The sequence below is a fragment of the Amblyomma americanum genome, chromosome 11 (assembly GCF_052857255.1).
Source record: "Amblyomma americanum isolate KBUSLIRL-KWMA chromosome 11, ASM5285725v1, whole genome shotgun sequence".
NCBI lineage: Eukaryota > Metazoa > Arthropoda > Arachnida > Ixodida > Ixodidae > Amblyomma > Amblyomma americanum.
In genome coordinates, this window is record NC_135507.1 from 18,738,492 (window position 1) to 18,763,735 (window position 25,244).

At 46.2% G+C, this 25,244-nt stretch overlaps 1 non-coding gene across 1 annotated transcript; it reads right to left on the minus strand.

Moving 5' to 3' along the window:
• Positions 1 to 7,113: 7,113 nt before the first annotated feature.
• Positions 7,114 to 7,186, minus strand: TRNAG-GCC (transfer RNA glycine (anticodon GCC)). Its single transcript has one exon. It is a non-coding gene; the product is annotated as a tRNA-Gly (tRNA).
• Positions 7,187 to 25,244: the final 18,058 nt, after the last annotated feature.

A 25,244-nucleotide genomic window follows, 5' to 3' on the forward strand; every position in this document is an offset into this window, starting at 1 on the left:
GGACTGTCATTAAGTCATGACCGAAAGCTGCTTGTGATAGCCCGATAGACGTCTCCGGAGTGATAGACCAGACCAAATATATCCCCGTCAGACCCCGTGCACTTTATAAGGAATATGTGCGTTTTAAGGCTTTTTAAAAAGCGCACAAGGTGTTCAGCCTAAGTGTCATTGGTAGTCACGAGTAATCACTGCGCTCCCACTAAGTGATCTTTTCAAGTAAATCACGGCGGTATAAGTGTGCTATGAGCAGCCTACCGTGGTGCTAGAGCTGTAGGCATAGAGTGAAGGGCTTTGTTGAAGGGCAAATATTTACTCCTGGACACTCCTAAAGATATCGTTCGTCTTTAAGATAGTAAAGGAGACATTCTATAATAATGTCCCACCTAGCTCAGTGCCACCACATATGGGGAACGTCAACGTCTACAAAGAAAAGTTCTTCGGGTAATATTTAATCTGCCCTGCGACTACCCCGCAAATGAGCTCTCCGACATCGCTAATGTAATAAAAATTCATCTTATCGACTTTCTTCTGGCTCAACGTTCCAAACAAGAAATCAAACAGAACATTACCATTATAACTAATCTGGTGGAACTCGTAGCCATCCTACCAACGTATTCATTGCGTTGGACTAAACTGTCGATTATGCCCACCCCATGAACTAACTACGGCGCGCCGATGATGTGTTATCTTCTCCTGTTACTTTTGAATACAGTACCTGATAGCGGCTTTGAAATCGCCTCCTGTTCTAAAGCCGATTTACTGAATTTTCTCAAAGGGTAACTGTCATCTCTATCTTCCGTTCTTACTGCATTGATACATCGTGATCTCTTCTGTGCCATATATTTGTTGGTTAGCATAGGTCTTGCAGAAACTGCGCGCAGGCTATTCTTCTACAACTTGAAACTTGAGCTTTGATACCTACATTGCGGAATTTTGTTTGCTCCATCCCCAACCTTTTCTTAGCTCATGTGACCACTTATTGTCTGCAATTTTTCCTAATTACCACCGATTGGTTGTGCTCACCTCCGTTATTTCTATTTTATACTTGCACTTGGTTTTTGCTCTTTGAATTATTTGAGCCTCCGCCATTGTGCCTTTTTACGTTAGGCTCAGAAGCCTCTCGAGCTCATTAGATCTTCTGTGTCCTCTGCCTTTTTTTTTCATGCGAAATAAAGCCAGTTTGATTGAATAGAGTATGTCAATATATCTTTTGAGAATGCGCTAGAGGACAACTCATTTACGCGTATTTTGGATTATTTGCTAACAATTCAGTGAAAAATGCACTACGTAACGAAAACGCCTTATCTCTAACATATCTATAGGCAACGCAGCGGGTCGAATTATGTGTAGCCATTCCGGCGTGTAGGCCAGTGCCCAGGAGGTGCTAGAGAGCGCTTTTCAGTGGTGGTAGACCCTGCTTCTCAAAAAAAGAAACTCAGATCCGATCGAAGCTAATCAAAAAAGTGTTCCACAAGCTGCCTTGCAAAAATATATTTGCTTAGAAAACTCATTGATGGTAATCGAGGAACTTGCTCGAGAATATCCGCTGCTTGCTACCAGCGACTCCGATTTGAAAGGGAAGCCATTGGAACGACACCGTGAGTCCCTGTTCCTCTCCTTCAAGCCGAACTCGAGTCTGGTAGCAAATTTATAGTTCGAACATAAACGTGAGTGCGGACAGCGAACAATTCATGGTCGCCAGGTGGTCGAAATTTCCGGAGCCCTTCACTACGGCGTCTCTCATAGCCTGAGTCGCTTTGGGACGTTAAACGCCCATAAACCAATTGATGGTCGATACGTTGACAAGCAGTTCCACCAAATAAATGGTATTAAAGCCTGACTATAAAGTTCAATTCTGATAATCGGGTTACGCCTTCATCGCCAGGAACTTTGGAAGGACATTTTGCGAATAGCAGGCTTACGCTGCATGAAAAAAGAGTGAGAGAGAAAATTGCCCTTTGAATCCATTTTACCTTCAATAGAGGACCAGCCGGGCCGGGACACAAAATGTAGTCTTGCGCCCGGCATGCCACAACGCGGGCTAAAGGCAAAATATGGTATCGCCGTGGAAAGCAGACAAAAAGGAAGCTATCTTAGGTATAACAAAGCCTCGGGATGCCAGTTAGTGTCTGCAACAAAACAGAGAAAGGTGAGAAGACCCGGGTGGGTTAGGCGACGAATCTCGCCTGTGCAAGATAGCGCGGAAACCGAGAAAAAGCTGCAAAAAAAAAATCAAGGGTCCGGAACGAAATGGTCCCAGCGAGAGCTTGGCGGGTCGTAAATAAAAGCACGGCGTCGCTTTTCTTCTTCCTTCTGTTCTCCCCCAGGCGGAGCTGTCATCGTCGCAGCTTATCAACGCGCAAATGATAGCAGACGATGCGCCCCCTTGTGTCGCCTGCTCGCACTAGTTTGGGGCACAAAGGTGCGCCGGATGGAGATAATGGTCGCGGATACAAAGCGAAAGGTCCCGCTGCGTTGTTGCAGGAAGATGAACTGGTGAGAATGCACGTTGTGAGGTCTGCTAACGATAGAATAACTGGTGGTGCCCTTGGCGGTGCACATTGGTTTCATAGTTCTACCCGCAGTAGAATGCAACTCTGGTTTCTAGCATCGAGATTATTATGCCCCATTTACAGATGAGCTTACACTGTTTGCATAAAAAGATCCGCCACACAGAGATCCTGTTCACTCAGACTCGCTGAATTCAAAATAACGTTTTGGTGCCATCAGTCCTACGTCTGTTACAGGGAGCCGATTTGGTAAAGCTTTCTGCAATAAAAATTGCGCATAAATTAGAAATTTCGCTCCTCCTCTCTCTCTTGAAGTTCCTATTCCTGAGGTTGGGCTGTACATATTTCTTTTTGCGACCGGAAACTTCACAGGTGTGCTCAAGAAGGTGACAAATAACGCTCGATTTTTTAGCCCTGTACTGCTAAATACCCTTAAAACAGGGAATTTGTGGATTGGTGATGCAAATGGACGGCGTAACACATTGCACGAGAAAAGACTACAGTGGGTGACCAGTGGTTTTGTTTCAACACACGGCGGCATAGGTTAAGTGGTGGAATGGCCATGTTATCGAACCAAACCCCTCAGAATGATAACATGATGAAGAGAAAGAAGTAGTAGACCAAGAAAGAGAAGATGACTGTGTGCAGCGAATGCATGACATTTCGTGAGAGCTACTGCAAGAAGAGCCTATGCAAGGACCAGCAATCAGCCAGGAGTCGCTAGCGCAATTATGAGGAATGCATTTCTGCAGCTGTTGCACGGAGTTTTTCATGAGCATATCTGCAAAAATGTTTGTTTTTTTTTGTCTCCAGATTCATACATTGCGCATGCGCAAAGACTCTTTGAACACCGAAAGTACGCATCGTGTGACCGTTTCCTTCCCCGCTGATATCTTTGGCCAAAGCATAGCACCGATAACAGCACTCTGTTGTAAGGCACCCTACGTGCGCTGCTATCTTTCCATCCTGAGCACTTCCCTCGTCTTGTTCTTACGCGTGTGCGCTCTTAATGAGGCGCTCGCTAAAGATTAGCGCTGTAGGAACGCGATGCCCCGCCTTTTGTCGCCTTCTGGAAGAACGCCAGCGACGTGGTCGATTTCCGCTGCCATCCTACACAGGCCACTGGGGTTAATGCTTGTTCCGGAAGAGCCAAAGGCGGCGCATAAAGACAGGCATTCGAAGGGCGTCCTGGTAATTATCGCCAGCAGAAAATCGGGTGCCTGGGAACGTCAGATAATGGACGCTTATATTCCTTTGTACGCCGTCCGCTCTCGCCGCCTTCTCTGTGTGGATCCCGGAATGAGCCTTGTGTGTGTTTTCTGGCGAAGGTCTTTAGGAAAGGCTGTAGCTAGACAAAATAACAAGCGTGATTTCCTTTAAGGCATGTTAGCTTAAGTGTCCCGCAGTCAGATCCGAGCTATGACGGATATAATCGTTAATGTGTTCTTAATACGAGAAGGAGGGTTAAAAAGTCCGCAACGCAGCCACATCCACGAATCGACAGCTGGTTGCATAGATAGAGTTATCATTCAAATTGTCGCGCAAGCAGCGAATGCATGCTTTTTGCTCCTGGTAAATATTTCTAGCAGATGCTAAGTGCTCCACAAACAGGTTGGTAGTTGGGGGTTCTCCTTTTTTTTTTCCGTCGGCAACGGACGACCTAACTAACAGTGCGGGTTAATTAACTGCTGCCCCAAGAGTTGTTCATTGCGACCGTGATCAGCACCACAATACTTAATTGAGACTCAAGTCATTCCATGTATCGCGTAGCGACAACCAAAATCGGAAATTTACCTAGGATTTCCTGCTGATTCAAGCTGGCCAAAGCGTATATATTTACCATCTCGTTTAAGATGGGGGTCAGCTTAATATAGCGGCCTTTAATTACTTGCCCTTCTCGAGGAACTGTGACATAGTTTCGGCACCGCCATAGTGCACCTCACGATTGCAGAAAGCCTGTTTTTTTTTATGTACGGGTACCTCGTTCACATAATCGTGTTTTCTGAAATGCTTTGGAGCGTATGCACAACAATACAAAGTCCAAGTTCAACCCACACTGCTGCCAGAATGTTCTTATTTCTACTACCAGCCACTCCACTCCTTCTCGCATTTGCATTCAGAAGTTTGAGCTCCAACTTTTGAGCATCCCACCGACGCGGACGCTAACACAGCAACGTTAAACGGAGAGATAAAAAAGTGCTGTTTGCAGGAAGCAGGCGAGAAATATTCCTCTCTGGAAAAAAAATGTTTCAAGAAGGCTGGTGTCAGGAAAGCATATGGTTCTGAAAGTACTTTTTTGATTCCTGGATGCTGAGCATAGTAAGCTTTGCGATGTGGCGTACGCATATTTACTGATTGTATTCTGCCCACTGCAACGGACTAAATTCAGCTGCGAATGTGTCTTCTGCTCAACAATGCAGAGCACGTTCGTAAACCCTCCCAGCTAGATGACAACCAGGCCACCATTCGTTTCGCTGTAAAATGACTTGGTAGTAAACTGCCTCCAAACAGCGCGCTGTTCACGAAAAAGTCAGGGAGACTTCGTCTCTCGGAATCTGCTCTTAGTGACATGCGACATTGCATACATAATTTCCAGCATATAAGGCGTTAAACGCATGGCTGGCGACGCGAATACAATCTCGCCAAAAGCAGCGTCTCTGAAAAAAGGTTCTTTAAATTCCATCCGCGCCTGCCTTGCATTGCAGGCGGCCGAAGCAACGATCACGCACTGACAAAAAGCTATGTCAAATCCTGACGCACACAAGGCTCGTAGGAAAAAAAAGGCTTGCACTGAGGCGAGGCCGGCCTTCCCGAGCGCGGCACCGGTTTATAATCAGCAGTACGTACTTACAGCGACTGTAGCGCCCCCTGATTCGCGGAAAGCACGCACTTCATGCCAGTGGATGCAAAGAGTCTACAACTTTACATTGGCGTCTACACTTTGTTAAGTAGCTAACGTCAAGCTCCTACCGCAGTTTCAAATAATAGACGCCTTTAGCATGTCATCTGCGGTGTTACCGTTACCGGCACCGGAGTACCGGAAGCCCACGCGCAGCCAATGCACATGCGCAAATCGTCTTGAGGGCGCCAGATGGCGCTAGCTACCCGGCAGTTGCGCGTGCGCCTGCAGCATCGGGACCGATAAGCACGTGCTCACCTGCGGTGGGAGGGCTCCAGGTAGTCCGGTAATTGACACCTTTAGCATACCGTGTACCGTGTTACCGTTAGCGTTACCGGAGTACCGGGAGCACACCCACCACCAATGCGCATGCGCAGATCGCTTCGGCGGCGCCAGGTGGGCCATGTACCCTGCGGCTGCACGCAGGCCTCCCGCATCGGGACCAATCAGCGCGTGCTCACTGGCAATGGCCGGGATCCCGGTACTCCGGTAACGCTAACGGTAACACGGTATTCTAAAGGTGTCTATGGTAACGGTAACACAGTAGACGGTATGCTAACGGTGTCTCATAGACACCTTTGGCATCCGTACAGCGTGTTACAGTTGCCGGAGTACCGGGAGCCCGCCCACCACCGCTGAGCATGCGCTGATTGGTCCCTATGCTGCAGGCGTGCGCTCAGCTGCCGGCTGCCTGGCGCCATCTGGCGCTCTCAAGATGATTCGCGCATACGCGTTGGCTGCGCGCGGGCTCCCGGTGCTCCGGTACCAGTAACGGTAACATAGCACATCATATGCTAAAGGGGTCTAATAACGTAAATTAAATCGCCCATGTGAAAATCAGTGAAGTGTCGATCAGGACATCCGGAGACGTGTTTTTCTACCACTTGTTTTGCCGATTAATTTTATAGCACCTCTTCGAACGGTATATTTCCCATGTGGCGACACTCTGACGCTTGTGCGTGTAAACTGTCTATAAATGTGCCTTTATTAGAGAGGGTTGGCCCGGAATGCATTACTTGGGCAGGTTTTGTAAACAGTCTTTTTATTCATAATAGTCTTAGTGCATTTGCCAATAAAAAAATGAACTGAAAAAAAATCAAGTAAAAACGAACCATGCCCCACTTTAAATGAAAATCAGTCAAGCACGCATTTAGCGTACCAAAGTGCGACGTGTTTTAAAACTACAGGGTATCCTTTGTTTAGCCGCCTGACTTGAGAAAAAGATTAAACAGCGCGAAAGAAATTGTTTGAAATTCGGTAATTTCGCTCAGTGCGTAAACAAACAAGAGTACAGCCTCGAACAACAACAGCCAAAGAGTTCGCAAAGAAAAAAGGAAATGGTGTTTTGTTGCTCAATGAAATATTCCTGGTATCGATTGTTGATGCTTACGGAACAATACTTTCTTAGTGACACCAGATCATCTCGACTGACCTCATGGTCAACGTGTTCACTGAAGATTCAAGAAAAATGCAATGTGACAAGCTGGGCTGGCTTGTTGAACCGTCCATTTACAGCAAATTGAGGCTCATTTATTATGTGGTTATGGTTTGGTTTATGGGGGTTTAACGTCCCAAAGCGACGCAGGCTATGAGGGACGCCGTAGTGAAGGGCTCCGGAAATTTCGACCTCCTGGGGTTCCTTAACGTGCACTGACATCGCAAAGTACACGGGTCTCTATAATTTCGCCTCCATCGAAATTCGACCGCCGCGGCCGGGGATCGAACCCGCGTCTTTCGGGCCGGCAGCCGAGCGCCGTAACCACTCAGCCACCGCGGCGGCTTTATGTGGTTTTGCAAGCCTTGAGTGCCACCATCGTTCAAGTTTACTGAACACACCGCCATACACCGTTTTAGACTATTCGCTTGCAAGCGAATAGTCTAAAACGGTCTATGGCGGTGTGCAGTGCAACCATGGTTGCACTGCACACCCTTTGCACGCTCATGAAGAAATATACTTCACCTTGACCCTGCCCTTTTAATTCGCATTATCAGTACGAATGCTTTTGGTGTTCCTTCTGTCATTGTTTCTAAATGCAAAGGTTTGCAGCTTTAATATAGCCTGTAATTAGTGTATTTATACATAGTAGTTATTTGGGTTCAGGTATTTCTGTCTCTCGCTACAACGTGATCCTGTAGATGTTGTGGTTTAGCCTGGCACCCCGATCATATATTAAAGAGTGTCGACCATCGCTGCACCGAAGGCAGGCGTTTTCGTTTTGGGATGGGATAGATTTTGTGGAATCTTGAAAGGTCTGGAAAGGCTTTCGTTTCAATTTGACGCGAATCATAGGCCTGCTCTGAGGTGAGGCGCCTTTGTGATGATGGATAAAGCCGGATATATCCGCCTGGTAAAGGAGCAGAATGAATGATCAGTGGAACAATAGGTATCTGTGTTGATTCCCAATTTATAGCCGCAAATATAATGAACTCAGATTGACAGGTTTCTAAACTACATGCTCCAATCAACCCACGCTTATTTCGACAGCAACTTTCGCTCTAAGAGGGTCAAAAAGAGATTGGTACCTTCAAAAAGAAAAGTAAGAACGTTGTTCAAGAGATGTGCGATCAACACGCGGCCCAAGTACGACCTGATGAGCCCACGTTATTCATGCACACGCCGACAATAAAAAAAATATCTTGTGCGTTTGAGATTAGCACATCTTTTTTGTGCGTGGATGTGAGGAAGCAAGACCTGCGCTTTATCACGGCATGATGTTACGAAATCATAATCATGTGCACTCGCGTTACTACGCAGTGTCCATCGTTTCTGCAGTGTTTTTTCTCATGTGCATCGCGGCTTAATGGCGTAGCCGGAGTTGAAAGACACACCCACGCTTCGTTGAGGCACTTACTGTTACACGCTGGTCCATCGGTGGAGCTTTCCTGATGTGTTTCGCAAGTGCTCGTTATCCGCAAATGGAGCGCGTAATCTTTTTTTTTCGCGATCAGACCAAAAAAGTACAAGCAAACGCTCGCGTTCTAACATTCGCAGAAACCCTGTTTTGAAGGACATGAGCAGGGACGAAACCCTAAAGTGTCCGACTGGAATTAGCTTAGAAGTGACTGCATAAATGCGTGTTTATCGCTTTTTTTATCATTCGGTCTTTCACGTCCTCTACTCCTACAACCCAAAACGTGCTCTGCGTTGGGCTTTCGAGACAGTTGCGAAACGCTGCCAACCTCTCCACATCTCCCGACCTTTGCTGCTCATGCTGGCGTAATGGGCTCTGCTGATGACGATTTTGACAGAGATAATTACGCTGTCAAGATTACTAGTGCGGACTGTGAATCAAAGAGAACGAAATAACGCGTAAATATTTGTTAGGAACAGTGGCGTGCTATCTTTTCAAAGACAGGAGAGATCGACTGACCGCTCGATCGAATGAACGATTGAATGAACGAAATGAATGAATGAATGAATGAATGAATGAATGAATGAATGAATGAATGAATGAATGAATGAATGAATGAATGAATGAATGAATGAACAGATCAATCTATCACCCAATAAACCTACGAATCCCTCAACCTCCTGGCTACAATGCAAAACTCAGATGTGGCTGATATTTTGGGGGGCAAGAAATTTCTGATCGCTGCCATCGCAAAGTCCCGCCTAAAATTATGAGGTTCAACGGCCACTAGGAACAGACTGTGAGGAAGCAAACTGTTTTTCTCATCTCGCAACTTTCTTAGCAGTTGTGAGTAGTTTATTTTACCGACATGTGACTCGAAATTCGGGGCAGACCTTCAAACGTGGGAACAACCAAGGTTGCAAAAAAAAATGTTTCGAAGACGCCACGCCGGCATGGCGAGTTTTACAAATTCTGTCGTTGAAAAAGTTTTTCCTTACAGAAAGTATCGCGTGACAACCAGTTATCTGCGCTGCACCTTGCCTCTTCCCTGTTTGCGGAATGAGCGTGCTGGTGATACCACTGATATATTTGACAATGTTGTTTTCTTTCTTCATTCATTTAAATTTGTGCCCCCTCGGAACTCGCTCTTCCTCTGTCACAACGGCGTCTCCATCGGCTACAGCTCAGTAATTCATGAATAATGGAACAAGCATTGGTAGAAACGAGGAAAACAAAAACTAAAGAAAACATAGTCATTGCGGGGCTCGTTTAATAAACTGATTCAAGAGAGTCATGCATCCGATGCCCGCTTCAAATCCCCAGGGATCCGTGCATTGAAAGATAATCTAAAGAAAATTCCAGAAACAAAGTGTCGCCCGCTCATCTACATCTCACTTTTGCCGACCTCCCCCTCCCCCATCTCTCGGGCGGCGGTGCATTAAATTTCACACTAAGTGGATAAAAATAGGGGAGACGCCGGCAGTCATTGTTAAGTACGCGTCCTGAAAAACCGATAAGGGGATATGCAGATCTTCGCGTATTGAGGACAGCAATGCCGCTCTAGGAATAAAAAAAGGAAAGGAAAGAACCGGAGTGCTTCGTTTGAGTATCCGACCATGCGTAAAGAAAATATTTGAGCAGAGGATAATGACGGAAATTGAAAAGAACAAAAGGTTCATCATCATTCAAGAGATAAGAGATGCGAAAACCGGGGAGTAAGAAATACCAACAGCATTGTCGTCCCCGAAGCAGTCTTTGCGGATGGGAAGTGTGTAATCTTCGGCGTACTGTTTGCACGTCGCATTAATATTTCGTGCTTTTTGTTCGCAGCTTTTGTCGCGTGCATTCTTTAAAAGCTCGCTGATCGGGATAAGCAATATGAGGCAAACCCGTATTACAAAATCAGCGGAAGTGTTTACATTCCAGGAATAAACCGGCGGAGTTTGTTTTAGAAAGGGATTCGCATTTCATTACTGAAACTTTTTTTTAGATGAAAGAAAGTTGACGACGTTCTTCAAACTAGTGAAAAAGTAATTATTCGCCTTTGTCATGACAAAAAGTCCCATCGGCTATAGGCACTCTCCAAACATGATTTATATCTAGTCATAGATTGAGGGAGCTGCGAATCTGGCCGCATGGACAACCAGCGTTGCATTCGCATACTAAAGGTGCCCAGTTAGTTGAACGTAAGTACATGGGTCTGACTTAACCTGCGTTCATCCTCTTCTTCAAATAAAAAAGAAAACATAAAAAAATCAAGCCCCCTCGTCTCTGCTCAATATAGCTGCGTAGAAGTGCCCACCGCCTTGAAATCTCCGTTACTTGGGTCCGGTTTCGAATGCTTTGGTATTAATCGTGGGTACGTCTAGTCCACGTTCTGTAATATTCACTGTTGTAATACTGTAACACATTCATTCGGAATGAGGTAGCAGGAAAGACTGTCAGAGGTCTTCACTCAGCTATTACTCTCACATTTCGAGTTCAACCAATCGGAGCAGGCCGAAGGGGAAGTGACCGTTCTGTGGGCTCATGCAGAATACTCGACAAGGCTGCGCTTTACCTCAATGTCGTGCAAGCCCCCCCCCCCCCCCCCCAGAAAAAAAAAATAAAAAAACTATTTGCATTTTCATCTACAGCCCTCATTTTTTTTTTTCGAGTGGCGTACACTAGAACAGTTAAAGCTTCCGGCCTCGTTGGATATTAGCTGTAACCTCCGCAACATCAGTAAGGAGTACATGTTAGCTGTAGCATAGCTTAGAGCAAACCTGCAAAGCTGTAAGGTCACTGAAAATGAAAATGAAAATTGGTTTTGGTGGAAAGGAAATGGCGCAGTATCTGTCTCGCATATCGGCGGACACCTGAACCGCTCCGTAAGGGAAGGGATAAAGGAGGGAGTTACAGAAGAAAGGAAGAAAGAGGTGCCGTACTGGAAGGCTCCGAAATAATTTCGACCACCTGGTGATCTTTAGCGTGCGCTGACATCGCACAGCCCGCGGGTGCCTTAGCGATAAGGTCACTGTCATGACTCAGTTCTAGTAAAAGCTCCGCTTGACCATGTAATAAAATTGAAAAACAAACTTGCCGCCGCTTACTACACTGGTGTAATACGAAAGACTAAGTTACAGCTATACGAAAAATTTTTGAACCGCCGTGCGGGAAATACACTAACTACGGCAACTGCGACATTACGGCAAATGCTGCTAGGCAAGCGCCCCGCCGCGGTGGCTCAGTGGTTAAGGCGCTCGACTACTGAGCCGGAGTTCCCGGGTTCGAACCCGACCGCGGCGGCTGCGTCTTTATGGAGGAAAAACGCTAAGGCGCCCGTGTGCTGTGCGATGTCAGTGCACGTTAAAGATCCCCAGGTGGTCGAAATTATTCCGGAGCCCTCCACTACGGCACCTCTCCTTCCTTTCTTCTTTCACTCCCTCCTTTATCCCTTCCCTTACGGCGGGGTTCAGGTGTCCAACGATATATGAGACAGATACTGCGCAATTTCCTTTCCCCCAAAACCAATTATTATTATTATTATTGCTAGGCAAGCACGGACATGGCAAGAACGAAAACGCGTTGCCGAATTGAACATAAAAGGCCTACGGCTGTGCTAAATGTCTAATTGCGATGCTGAATGTGCCGTCCGCTGGTCCATTCTGTGGCGTCCTCTAAGCGCTTAGGCGCGAACGATGCATGCTCTGGTTCAATTCGCTGCGCATAGAGGATTCCACAAAGTAGTGCGACAAGTGGTGTCATTATCGTCTGCTTACGGTTTTTCCTTCGTTTGACGCCACCATCACCGCCGCCTACGCAGAATAACCAGGAAACGCGCCCTTTTAACAGCTGCCGCTGTAAAACACAAGTAATGAACAAAACAATTAGTCAGGCAGGCTGACACAGCCAGAACAGCTGGCTGTCTCTGGCACATCCCAAAGGCGTTATAAAGTAAACCGCACGTAAGGCTTCCAGAATCTGATCCTGTAAGGAAAACTATAGGGTGGGTATTTGTTGAAAACACTGTTCTGAGCATATATAAAGGTGGATGGTCATTGAGAATCCTTTCTTAATTAAACCCCTTGCATTGTATCGAACCAAGTTCCTCTACCCAGTCTTTGTCTTCTTCATACTCGTCCAGGTTCAACTGTAAAACATTGTGCTCGGTCGAGGTGGGGTCGGACGCAGTAAACATGTAAAGGGGCGGTCCAATTGTTTCGTCGCAATTAATCCTTTAATTTCAGACACTGAGAACGCTGAGTAAAACTTATAAACTTCCAAAGCTTCGTCATTATCGGCGCTGACATTATTGATCTGTAAAAACGAAGAAAAATGTGTAAACTTAATGAACTAAAATGATGCATGTTTAATTAAAATGACCAAGATGTGACGATATGATTATTTCTCGCCGTCAGGTGAAAGCGCCCACTTGCTCTGGCGCATTGAATAAATATGTTGCAAAATTCAATATAGTTATGTCACTTGCCAAAGGATCTCTACGGCTTTTGAAATTTCAGGTAGCTTGTTTTTAGGGTTAGCAGTTTGCGAATACTTTTCTTCCACCCGGGTTCCTACTTGTGCCTAAGCTTACACTGACTCCGCTGTGCTAAATGGGTTTGGGAAAGCATGGTTATGGCATGCTTTGAGGCTACTATCTATATTTGCGACCATAAACACAACTATTCACATATTTACAGTCTGGATACGTTGTACTTGATGTGCCAGGAATCACGGGATTGAAGAGATAATGAATGCTTCGTTCGGCCTGAGGCCTCTTCCAATGCATATCTTCCGAACATCAAGAGACCACTACGAAAGCCCTGCATCGAGATAAGATCTTTCAGAGAGTCGAATCGGTAGTTCAATGCGACGTCGTTCCGCACGACTGGGGTGTGCAGTCGGCGTCAAAAGTTTACGGAAATCCTGGTAAATAAGACGGGACGTGTTGGCTTCCACTGCTGGTTCCAATATCACTCCAGGCCACGAGGCAGTACCGACGGGAAGAAATTCGTTCACGGCCACTTGCAGCCCGTAAACATTTGCCGCGCATTTCTCAAATAGGTGCGGCGGTTTTTACCGTTTTACCGGCAAGTAAGCCGTTTGCAACTATGTATGTCACTATGTGCCATGCCATCTTATACAACCACTGGACAAGTCAACTCATCATTCAGCTGGCATCCTTCGTATCGCCAATAAGCAACTTCAGCATTTCATTCAATCAACAACTTTTATATTCCTGCGCCGAGACGCAAAGGGCAGACTGAAGGATGAAATAAGGTGGTGGTAGTGGTTTTTTATTAAAATATTAGTGAAAAGGAAGGAAAAGATTTTAGCTGGCCCCGAAATCTGCCATCGATACTGAAGCACCAGAGCTGGGGCAGCGGAAAGAAAGGATAGCAGGCAGAATGGAGAAATGAAATGAAAGAGGTGATGGGACAGGAAGAGAGGATAGGGGGAGAAGGAAGGATGAAATAAAAAAAAGGTTTCAGTAAACACCCCTGATCTCGCGGGGCCTGTTGCCTTGCCAGAGGGTTGCTGATGGTGGGACTACTCTTTCCTTCTCTTTTCCCCTTTCCTCTAATTTCATTTTACCCCAGTCGTTCTCCTGTTTTATTTTAATACATAATAAATTTCTGTTTCTGCGCAGTTTTTACGCTTTATTTGGCTATTATATCTCTCCCTGTGGTGCAGTAGTAGTGCGGGAAGGGTCCTTGTCTCTAGGCCTCACGTTACAATCTGTCTATTGCTGCTCGCCCGGTCTCACCCTTACAAAAATTTCTATAGACTGTCTATTTTATACACAGTGTATAGACTGCCTATAAACTTGTGCCTAAAGTCTATAGACTTTCTATAGACAAATCCTAGCCGCCGCAGTGGCTAAGTGGTTACGGCGCTCGGCTGCTATCCCGAAAGACGCGGGTTCGATCCCGACCGCAGCGGTCGAATTTCGATGGAGGCGAAGATCTAGAGGCCCGTGTATTGTGCGATGTCAGTGCACATTAAAGAACCCTATGTGGTCAAAATTTCCGGAGCCCTTCACTAAGGCTTCTCTCGTAGCCTGAGTCGCTTCGGAACGTTAAACCCCCATAAACCAAACCATAGACAAATCCTATACACTAGTCTGTTTGCAATATAAATCCTATTGACAGTCTGTGGGCAAGATTTACGGCCATACACTTACATTGGACTTTTGTCTTTAGACAATCTATAGACTTTGAATAGGCGAAATGAAATATCTATAGGAAGGCGATAGACTCTACAAGAAGCCTATGGACAGTCTATAGACCATTTTGATAAGGGAAGCGTGGGGTGAAAGGGGATGAAGGGCCAGCGGCGCCGTAGGAAAAGAGAGTGGGAAAGAGATAAAGAAAAAGGGGCGAAGTGAACAAAGAAACTGTACACGATGACAAATGGCCACGGGTCGCAGCAGCGTCCAGCCGACGTGGGAAACGTGACACGAAGTAACAATTCTGACCGGTGCGTCATCTGGATCGCCATCGACTCGTTTTTTCTCGGAAATGAGAACAACAAGAATAGAAGCTAACGCAGAAAGCGTCGATAGAATGGTGGTTGATCGATCGGTTGACTGAAACGACATTGACCCCGTTAGCAACGGTCGTGGTGGCTGCACCTCGATAGGAGTTAAATGAGAACAAGCAAGTGATTTTTTTTGTGATATCAGTGCATGTTAAGAAATACATTTTCAATTGCGAGTTACTGCTTGTCCTTGTAATTCGCTCGTCTGTACCTCGTCTTTCCATTACAAAAATTTATTTAGACAGTATATATACTGTCCATACACTTCTGTTTATAAAGTCTGTCAAGTGTCGATAGACAAATTCTAGAGCATAGTCAATAGGCAGTACAAAGTCTATTTACAATCTATAGACAATATAGAGATTTGTGGCCATACACTTTTAGTATACTTTTATCTGTAGACAGTCTATAGACTATGAGGACAGAAAGGAAATATCTATAGAACGACAATACAGTTGATTGGAAGTGTAAAGACTGTCTATAGACAATTCTATAGACCTGTTTTCTACCGCGCATATTAAAAACCCTATTAAAAACACTACACAAGTAGAAGTGCGCACATACGTAATTGGAGCGCACAGTCTAAGTGAATCTGATTGCGTTCAATGCCACCTATCTCAGCGCCAAGAAAAAGGCGCGCATGGGCGAAGTACGAGGCTTGCGACAAAATCTGACAGTGACAAAACCTGTGCGAAACGCCCGGCGTCTCGGCGCGGCCTCCGGTTCGTTTAATGGCATCACTTGTGATCTTCACCCCTGCGCTGCTTCCAGGCAGTTTCGCAGTACGAATAAGCCGCCGCCTTTCTGTGCTGTTTCAGCTGGATCCTGTTCTGAAGCCAGCGGTGGCTGCCGCGACTGCAACGAGAAAATAGCTGCTTGAGGCTCCTGTTACTTTTTGCAGCTGTATCTGCACACGATACACGCATGCCTACATGGGTGTGGGAAGGAAGTATGCTGTCCTCCAGTACACTTCTTCTTAGGGGTGGGGTGTGCTATCCAAGTTCCGGAGCAGATCTCAGTCACTTATTATATAGAGTGCTTGCAGTTAGCAGCAGAGGTATATTCCCATTGAGATGCAGAGTAACTTGATGCAGTTGGCAATGAGATGAGGATTTGAAATGCAGCACCGGAGGTCTTGAGGCTAGCAAATAGAGAAGGCAGAAACCTCGGGTAAAATCTTAGTAAATGCTAGAAGTCACATGTTTCGATGAGGGAAATTGTTTTCGTGGCGCACTAAGCATTCCTTATTTTATGCGAAGCATACTAGCCGCACAACCGAGCTCTTCCTTGCTGCGCCGCGTGCGGCCGCGTAGCTACCACTTGACCTACATCGGCGCACCACGTGATATGACGTCACAACAGCTGTGATAGCTGGGGCTCAACTCGTGCGCTCGCTTGCGGACGCGCAGCCTCTGCCGGCGGCCTAACTCCCGCTCCTACCGCTAGGAGATACTGACGTCACGCAATTGTATAAAAGGCGACGCACTCGTTGAGTCAGTTGAGCAGCTAGATGTCGGCCAGGGAGAGGGCGGCTCGCCAGACCGCAAAGCGCAAGTTACAAAGAGCCACGGAAACGGGAGAAGAACGAGAAGTACGGCTTGCCAAGCGACGTATGCTTCGCATCCTAGGCTTAACCATAAGCTAAGCCAGGCAATTTTTTAGTGATGAAAATCAACCCCATTGCTTGGGCAGCATACCCTGCCCCTGTAAAGAGAGTTTGATGGAGGATAGCTTACGCCCCTTTTACTCCTTTTAGGAGCGTAACTAGACCGCGCCAATAAGCCCGCTTTTCCGAAGGTGTGACAGGCTACTACGTAGATGTCAGCAACGCGCAGATGCGGAGCTGTAGCTTTAAGCTGCAACCTTAGCAGTGGAACGTGTGTCTCAAAATAATTGCTTTGTTTTAATCATTTGATTCCTGTTGAAGGAAATGACGCAGTATCTGTCTCATATATCGGCGGACACCTGAACCGCGCCGTAAGGGAAGGAATAAAGAAGGAGTGAAAGAAGAAAGGAAGAAAGAGGTGCCGTAGTGGAGGGCTCTGGAATAATTTCGACCACCTGGGGATCTTTAACGTGCACCCTAGCGTTTTGACTCCACAAAAACGCCGCCGCCGCGGTCGGGTTCTCACCCGGGAACTCCGGATCAGTAGCCGAGCGCAATTGCCACTGAGCCACTGCGGCGGGTCTCAAAAAGCGGAATTTCATTCCCAGCACCGAGTTCGGGGCGGCTTGGCTACACACCAGCGTGGCACCGCACAGTCCCTGCGGCTTCAAACGTTCGAAACACGGTGGCTTTCAGCAGCGCCAACGCGACAACGGCTGCTGCTGCTTCGGACGAAGCGCTGTGCTAACTGTCGCAAACACCGCCGCCAGAACTGTCAGCGTTTTCGTTCAACAAACGCCACATCTACACAGTGGTGAATACAAATCATGTTCAAGATTGTGAGGGTCCCTCGTGCAGCTGGGGTACCTATGCGCACAGTGCATCTGTTTCCTTGGCGCCAATTTAGGCAGCAGTGAACAGTGTTCCCTTTGGCTGCGTGCTTCATTTTGTGATGTGCGCACCTCCCTTATAAAAATTGTCTATAGACAGTCTATTTTATTATTTTATTTTATTTTTATTACAGAGATCTGCAGCGCCCGAAGGCAATATTGCAGGAGTAGGAAAACAATAAATTCTCTTCGCTTGGCCGAAAGTACCACAGGATGACAAAAATACAATGACACAACTAATATTGGTTGAGGAAAAGTACGCACTCAAGGAGGACAACTGCGCTCCATACATACAATGATACTAATGAAATGAAAGACACGCGCAAGAGAACTGCGCTCCACGTCCCACACCAGGTAAGAATGCGCGGAATTGATCTTCCGTGCAGCACTCAGGGACGCCGGCTGGCAGCCTTTTCCACTCATTGATCGTCTATGGAAAGAAGGAGGTTTTGTAAATATCTGCCCTACATTAAATCTCTCGGATCTTCCACTGATGATCAAGTCGTTTAGTCTATTGACTGTCTAAAAAAAAGTTGTGTAAGGGCTGTACCTTTAACCTGGACCGCCAGTCTTACAACCTAAGTGGCCATTTAAAATGTGTATGCTTTAAAGACACGGGTGGCCTTTAGTATTGTCCGCGCGCGCTCTACAATGCGCACAGGAAAAAGTGAAAATCTGGCGTCCTAACTCTAGCGTGCAGTAAGGAGAATACATGGAAACCTGCGAGGTCTTGGCCTTCCGTCGGATTGGTGATTTCTGGGAATATTGTTTCAGTTTTGTAGCAGATGAGGCGAGCTGATGGTGCGTGCAGCGGAGTACGTCGTTTTAGCATCTGTAGTTTTTGGTTTATAAAACGTAGCGCATGTTCACAAGCAAATATTGATTTTCGTAGGTCGGATTGAAGAACAAGTCCGTCGTACTTGGCTACTAAAACAAAATACTTCCAAGTGGTCGCTCATCCTGCCTGCCTCTATTTTAACCGTCCTCGTTTCAATTTCGCGCTCACATATTCTGCCAGAGTTACACTGGGAAGGCTGACACAAAAAAACAAGAACCAGCGTAGCTAGCTGAAGAACAAAAGTGAACACGTCAAAGGTCACCCGAGGAAACTGGTAGGTCGCACGAACGGGCTTTCTTGCCGCTATCGATTGACCCTCTGAGGACTGCGTCCGCTTAGATGGCAGAAACGTGCCGCCGGTTGGACGCAGCACCGAAAAGGAGCGTCCGGCTTCATCTTGATAAATGTGTTTCTCACAATGGAGCCGACAAGTGGCCTCTAACTGCACTGCCTCCCGAACTGCATTTGAAGAACCCAATGGAGTCCACAGATCTCCTTGACGTTTGGATCGAAGTAATGCGCGTGTACTTCTATGGGCTATAACGGAGTTTGACGAGTTGGTATGAGTTCATTGATACGTGCCGCCACCGCTCATTACTGGCATGATAAGTGAAGTGAGCAGAGGCTCCACCCTTGTGGAAATCGCCTATACGCGTATATGTCTATAGGCTGCTTGTGGACTCTATTGTCTACCTATAGATGTTTATTTTCCTCTAATCATAGTATATAGACTATCAATAGACAAAAGTCTACTCAGAACTTATAGCCGTTAATCCACAGATTGTCCTTAAACTTTCTATAGGATTTCTATTGCCTGTAGACTATTCCCTAGGATCTGTCCATAGGCAGCTAAAGCCTTCATAGGCAGAAGTGTATAGACAGTGAATAGACTGTCTAAAGAGATCTTTGTAAAGGTACGAAAAGAAAGCACCAGACAGATAGCGTTCTAACTATCGCCCAATAAAGTAAATCGCAGCCTTCTTATCGCTTCTTGCTTAGCGGCACCCATTAAGACCGCATACATACATAACAATCACTACACATAAGAGAATAATGAAAGAGAAGTACAGACAGTACAGACGCTGAATCGCACAAATAATCGGCACTTGTGTCGAGCATGATTCGGCGTCTGTGCTAAGCTTAGGCAGTGTTCTTTTCCTTCCCGAGAAGTTTGCGCATATGTGAAACACGACATTGAAAGAAGTACACGGGATTAAGTGGATGGGGACATACAGTGGGTTTCGGAAAATGCGACAGACAACAAAATGATGTTTTATTGTTCTCGGTGGCAGCTTTTGAGGTTCAGCGTCATGGATGGACATCACATGTCGACATTTTTAGAGAGCATCTGAAAAGAGGGTTTTACTACAGTTCACCTTTATTACTTCCAGAGAAATCCTTCAAGGTCTGAAACCAATTACTGGAAAATTTTACCAAAGATTTGACCAAAGAAGGAAAATTTTACCCAGTGGACTCCATTCCAGGAAAAAAAAAGCATCATCACCCTGACTAAACCCACCGCAGGGCAACGGCCTCTCCCATGTCTATCCAATTAACCCTGTCCTTTGCCAGTTGCGCCCACCCTATTCCAGAAAACCTCCTAATCTCATCCGCTCACCTAACCTCCTGTCGCCCCCTGCTACGCTTTCCTTCAATTGAAGTCCACTCCGTTACCCTTAAGGACCAGCGGTTATCTTGCATTCGCAGTACATGCCCTGCCCAAGTCCATTTCTTCCTCTTGATTTCGACTAGGATGTAATTAACATGCGTTTGTTCCCTCACCCACTCTGCCCGCTTCTGTTCTCTTAACGTTACACTTATGCATTTTCTTTCGATGGCTCGCTGCGTTGTCCTGAACTTAAGCTGAACCCTTTTCGTTAGCCTCCACGTTTCTGCCCCGTAGGTGAGTACCAGTAAGATACAACTGCTGTACACAGTTCTCTTGAAGGATATTCGTAAACTGCCATTCATGATCTGAGAGAACCTGTCGTATGCGCTGCACCCAATTCTTGTCCTTCTAGTTATTTCCCTCTCATGATACGGATCAGCTGTCACTACCTGCCCTAAGTAGACGAATTCGTTTACCACTTCCAGCACCTCATTGCCAATTGTGAACTGCTGTTCCCTGGCTAGACTGTTGAACGTTACTTCGGTTTTCAGCATGTTAATTTTTAGACCCACCGTACTCCTCTGTCTGTGTAACTCATTGATCATGATTTGCAGTTCATCTCCTTAGTGACTCAGCAAGGCGACGTCATCAGCGAATCGCAGATTATTTAGGCATTCTCCATTAACTCTTACCCTCCCCCCCCCCCCAAAAAAAAGCATTTAGGGTAAACAGGTTTGCGCGGAAGTGAGTTTTCAACGCGAGCGCGCATTAGTTGCATAACTGCTGGGACCTATACTTGAAACAAGAAAATGTGAAACGTACAACGTTATAAAAGTCGTCGTGTTGGGCAAAGGGCTCTAATGAACTGTAGCTTATCTTGATCAATGGGATGTACAAAACTCCGTAAGTGAGGTCCTACAGGTTGTGCGATATAGCCATCCAGCGTGTTGCCAAGGCTGGAGGGGAGGTCTTTCGAAGGACAGTCGCATTATGCGGCACTTCGATGGAGCTTTGTGCGTCTGCACTGTTTAAGTGTCATTAGTGGCATAGTACGTGACAAAATCTATTTTTTTTCACTTAGGATGCATATATGAGCTGGCCCTTAAAGAACGATTGAAAAGACAGCTATTCACAAACGCTGATAGGAACGGTAGTTGTGTAGGGTAGCTGGACATCCGTTCTTAAAAAAAAGCTTCAGCTCGGCAGTGATTGGCATGACAAAGAAACAGAGAAAGAACACTCCAAAATAGGAATGGAGAAGAGGTCAGCGGAACGAGCATTACTCCAGCCTACTACTCCATAGTCGGTGAAAGATGAAGAGAAAGAAAGTTTTCAGGGTAGATCGCGTTAATGGCAGGGGTGGTGGGTTAATAACTATGATCTCTACGAAAATATGTCACCGGGCATCAATCTCGCAGACAGTTATGGGCCCTGACTGTGAGTTGTTGGCGGTTGAAATCTCCCTTCCACAGTGCGCCAAAGTCACTATTGCTAACGTCTACTTCCCAATCGGTGTTCACAGGACAGACTGTTTGGATACCTTACTGAGCGGCGCAAACAGCACAGTCATCGCAGGAGATTTTAATTCGCACCACAGTGTCTGGGATAGTCGCTCTGACTCCTGCGGCCAGCTTCTGTGGTCCTGGATGTCAATGAATGCAGTGCGCTGCTGTAATTCCGGAGCAGTAACCTTTATGCGAGGAGGATCCCGTTCAATCATAGATTTAACATTAGCATCTCGTGGGGTTGGCGTATCTGCATGGTCAACTGAAGACTCAGGTACATCTAGTGACCACTTTCCAATAACCTTTTCTATTATATCCTCGCCTATCAGAAAAGGTGGTGCAACCATGAAATTTGTAAACCACATTATGTACAAAAAATTGATATCTGCCTCACTCCCCTCCATAGTCAGCTCAGGTCGAGCACAAAGAGCTCAGCGGACAATTACCTTTCTGCAAGATGCTGCTGAGAGCTCTGTATTCTCGGTGTGCACTACTGCTCCTGCCAGACAGCCGTCTCCTTGGTGGACGGAGGAGTGTGAGAAAGCTTATCGTCGTAGAAAAGCAGCCTGGAAAAGCATTTCCTATAATCAGAGCCCAGCTAATTGGATAAATTATGTTCTTCTCTGCATGTTTCAAAAGAACTGTTAAAAAGGCAAAGGAGGATTATAATCAAAACTTAAACACGTATCTCTCATAACCCCAGAATAAGAAGGCTGTCTATAGATTCATGGCGCAGAATCACAGCTCTCCGGCCTCCAATCGCATAAGGTCAATGGTAATGTCTCCGCAGGAGGCTAAGCAAAACCTTGAACGCATCGCGCAGGGGTTGGCCTTACGTTTCCAGGTACAGAAAGCAGAACCTTTGCATACTCTTACCCCCAGCTCGGACTATCCTGAGGTCGACGTGTCGGAGCTCCTGCAAATTGTTTCCTCGATGCACTCTGCAGCTCCGGGATCTGACGGGATTACTGTGGGCATGTTAAAGATTTTAGCGCACGACTTTCCAACTCACCTTCTAGATATTGTAAATGCGTCATTGGAAACCTCTTGGATTCCTCACAGTTGGAAAATTGCGAAAATAATTTTACTTTTAAAAAATGCAGACAATGGATTTCAATTAGACAATATTCGGCCGATTGCTTTAACCTCAAATTTAGTAAAGCTAATAGAAGGAGTAGTACACAGTCGCCTCACAAAGCATGTTCATCATATTAACGGCCTCAGCCCCGCACAGATTGGCTTTCGTCGCGGTTGTTCCATATGGTCCGCGCATGTGGATCTCGAGAGCCGAATACGACTCTCAATGCGCCAGAGAGAAGTTTCGGCCTTGGTGACGCTTGACGTTGCGAAGGCCTATGACAGCGTGGAGCACACAGTCCTCATTAACAAGCTTGCTCAACTACAACCACCGCATTACCTCTACGCCTGGATTTGTGAATTTCTAAAAGATAGATTTTTCTTCTGTACAGACGGATCTTTTTGTTCTAATACCTATGGTCAATCAAGAGGTGTGCCGCAAGGCTCTGTTCTTTCTCCGCTGCTTTTCAACATATTAGTTCGGGACATCCCCATTCATCCTAACGTTACAGTTTATGTATACGCAGATGATATAGCTTTTTTCGCATCAGCAAAAGATATCCATGTGCTCTACGGGTATTTGCAGGCATAGCTGAATGCTCTTGAAGTCTGGTTGGACCAAATCAATTTATCACTTAATGTCAGCAAATGTGGCGTGCTGGTATTTCCACCCGCCGCTCCTATGTACATCTCGCTAGCCTACCGCTCCACTCCAATTCCGCAGGTGGAGTCGGTTAAATACCTAGGTGTTACTTATGACCAAAATTTGGACTAGCGACACCATATTAAGAATAATGTTATTAAAGGGGAACGTGCACTGGGCCGTTTGACCTTAGTTGGCAATAAAAAGTTTGGCATGCGTCGTGACACGCTACTGTTGCTCTATAAGGCTTATATGAGACCGATTCTGGAATTTGGTTGCCCCTTGTTCTCTGGTAGCGCGAACTACAAGCTGCAGCCATTAGCCTTACTGGAAAGGCGTGCCCTACGGCTATGCCTCGGGCTCCCAAAATCAGCTTCCAACGCTGTCCTTTATCTGGAAGCCCTTATCCCCAACCTCTATTCCCGCTTCCAACTTCTAACAGTGCGTACTTTCCTCAAGTCTTTTGACCCGGCCCCAGGCGTTAGTATTCCAATTTTTGTATCCCAACCACACCTTTTTTTGACTAATCACTGGCCACGTTATCAGCTTCCGCAAGTTAGGTTCACGCAAAATCTGTTAGCTCCGCTTCAGGTTGATCTGATCTCCTTGCAACGAGTTGCTGACACGCAGGCTGATCCCGTCTTCTATTACGACTTTATTTTCCCGTCCCATGCGAAGCATATGCCCGCACATACCCTAAATGGTCTTCTTTCTGAACACCTACAGAATTTTCCACATCATACTGTTCTCTCCACTGATGCCTCCGGCAGCTGTGAGAAGGCGGCGATTGGCATATATTCGCAGGATCTAGCTTGGAGCTACTCCGTTCGCATCCCTGATTATACTCCTATATTCTTCGCAGAGTTTTTGGCCATTGGTTTGGCTCTTCTCAAAATTCCCAGACATGTCGCACGGGTTCTTATTCTTACAGACTGCCTTTCAGTTATTGTCTCTCTCCAAAATTCGGAAAAATCTTTCTTGACTCGTTCACTTAGGTTTTTTGTTCCGAGCACAGTGCGCGAGATCCGTTTGGTCTGGGTACCTGGGCATTCAGGCGTCTATTTTAACGAGGTGGCTGATTTATTGGCAAGGTCAGCTCTCAGCGCACCTGTAATATATCCCGTCCCTCACCTCATTCTGTTAGCAGCTTCACGTTTCCAGCGGTTCCAACATATTTCAGCCACTTTGAGTGATCCGTTGCTCAATACCGTAGACTTTCAACACCTAAAGTACCCATGGAATATCCGGTGGTGTAAGTCAAGGCTTTGTGAAGTGTCCATGACGCTCCTGCGATGTAGAATCCCTCACTTAAACTTGTACTTATGCAGGTGCGGGTTCGCTGCGACAAACCTTTGTGTATCATGTGGGCAAGTTGAATCAATCGATCATTTTCTCCTCTCTTGCCGGTGGTTCGCGGTTCAGAGAAAGCAATATCTGGAGGTTCCTCTTTCGAGACTAGGACTGCCTCTGTCTCTTACAGTTCTTCTATCGTTCGGTGCGAGTGCCAAGGGATTCCCGTTAAGCAATGTATGCGGCTACCTTCACGATTACATAAGTGCAACTAATCGATTTCTTGTTAGCTATATACAAAATTCTTTCGCATGTCCAAAAAAGGCTAGATTGATTCTATTCCGGATCACTCATACCTCTTGAATTCATTTTATTTTTCCAATTTTTTTTTTAAATCTTGATTCAGTCTTCTGACGGTTCCTTCCCCGCGCAAATGCTTCATTGGCATTCTACTCTATACCTTGGCCAATCCCCCCCACGTGGGTATGTGCCATATTACTTGAGGAGAAGAAGAAGAAGAAGATATATATGACGTCGTAATACCGCCAGAAAAACAAAAGACATAGCGTCTTCAGGGTTTTCTATTACTTCCCTGTTGTGCCTGCCTGTGCCGGCACGAAGCTCTTATAGCAAGGGCTGCTATTCTCCCCACAGCGTAATGCTTGAAATTGCAGCCCTACTAAAAGCAGAACAGAATGAAGTAGGGGGTGGTTTTTCACTAAATACAGATAGCTTTATTGGAGAATTTTATATTACTCTGCAGTAGCTAGCGTAGGTGTTCTACATGCCTCGTTGAGCAACCGTGCGGTCTCCACCACTTGTCCGTACCGTGGTCCCTTTTGCGGTTATATACGCCTGGCTACGTACCACAAGATAACAGAGGACTTCAGCAACAGGACTCGCAGGCTGGATGTGGTAGCGGCAGCGCCTTCAGCAGCAGCAGCGGCTTCTTCGCTCTCCTTGGCGACTCGGTCCTTTACATCCCTAAGTCCTAACCAAAGCG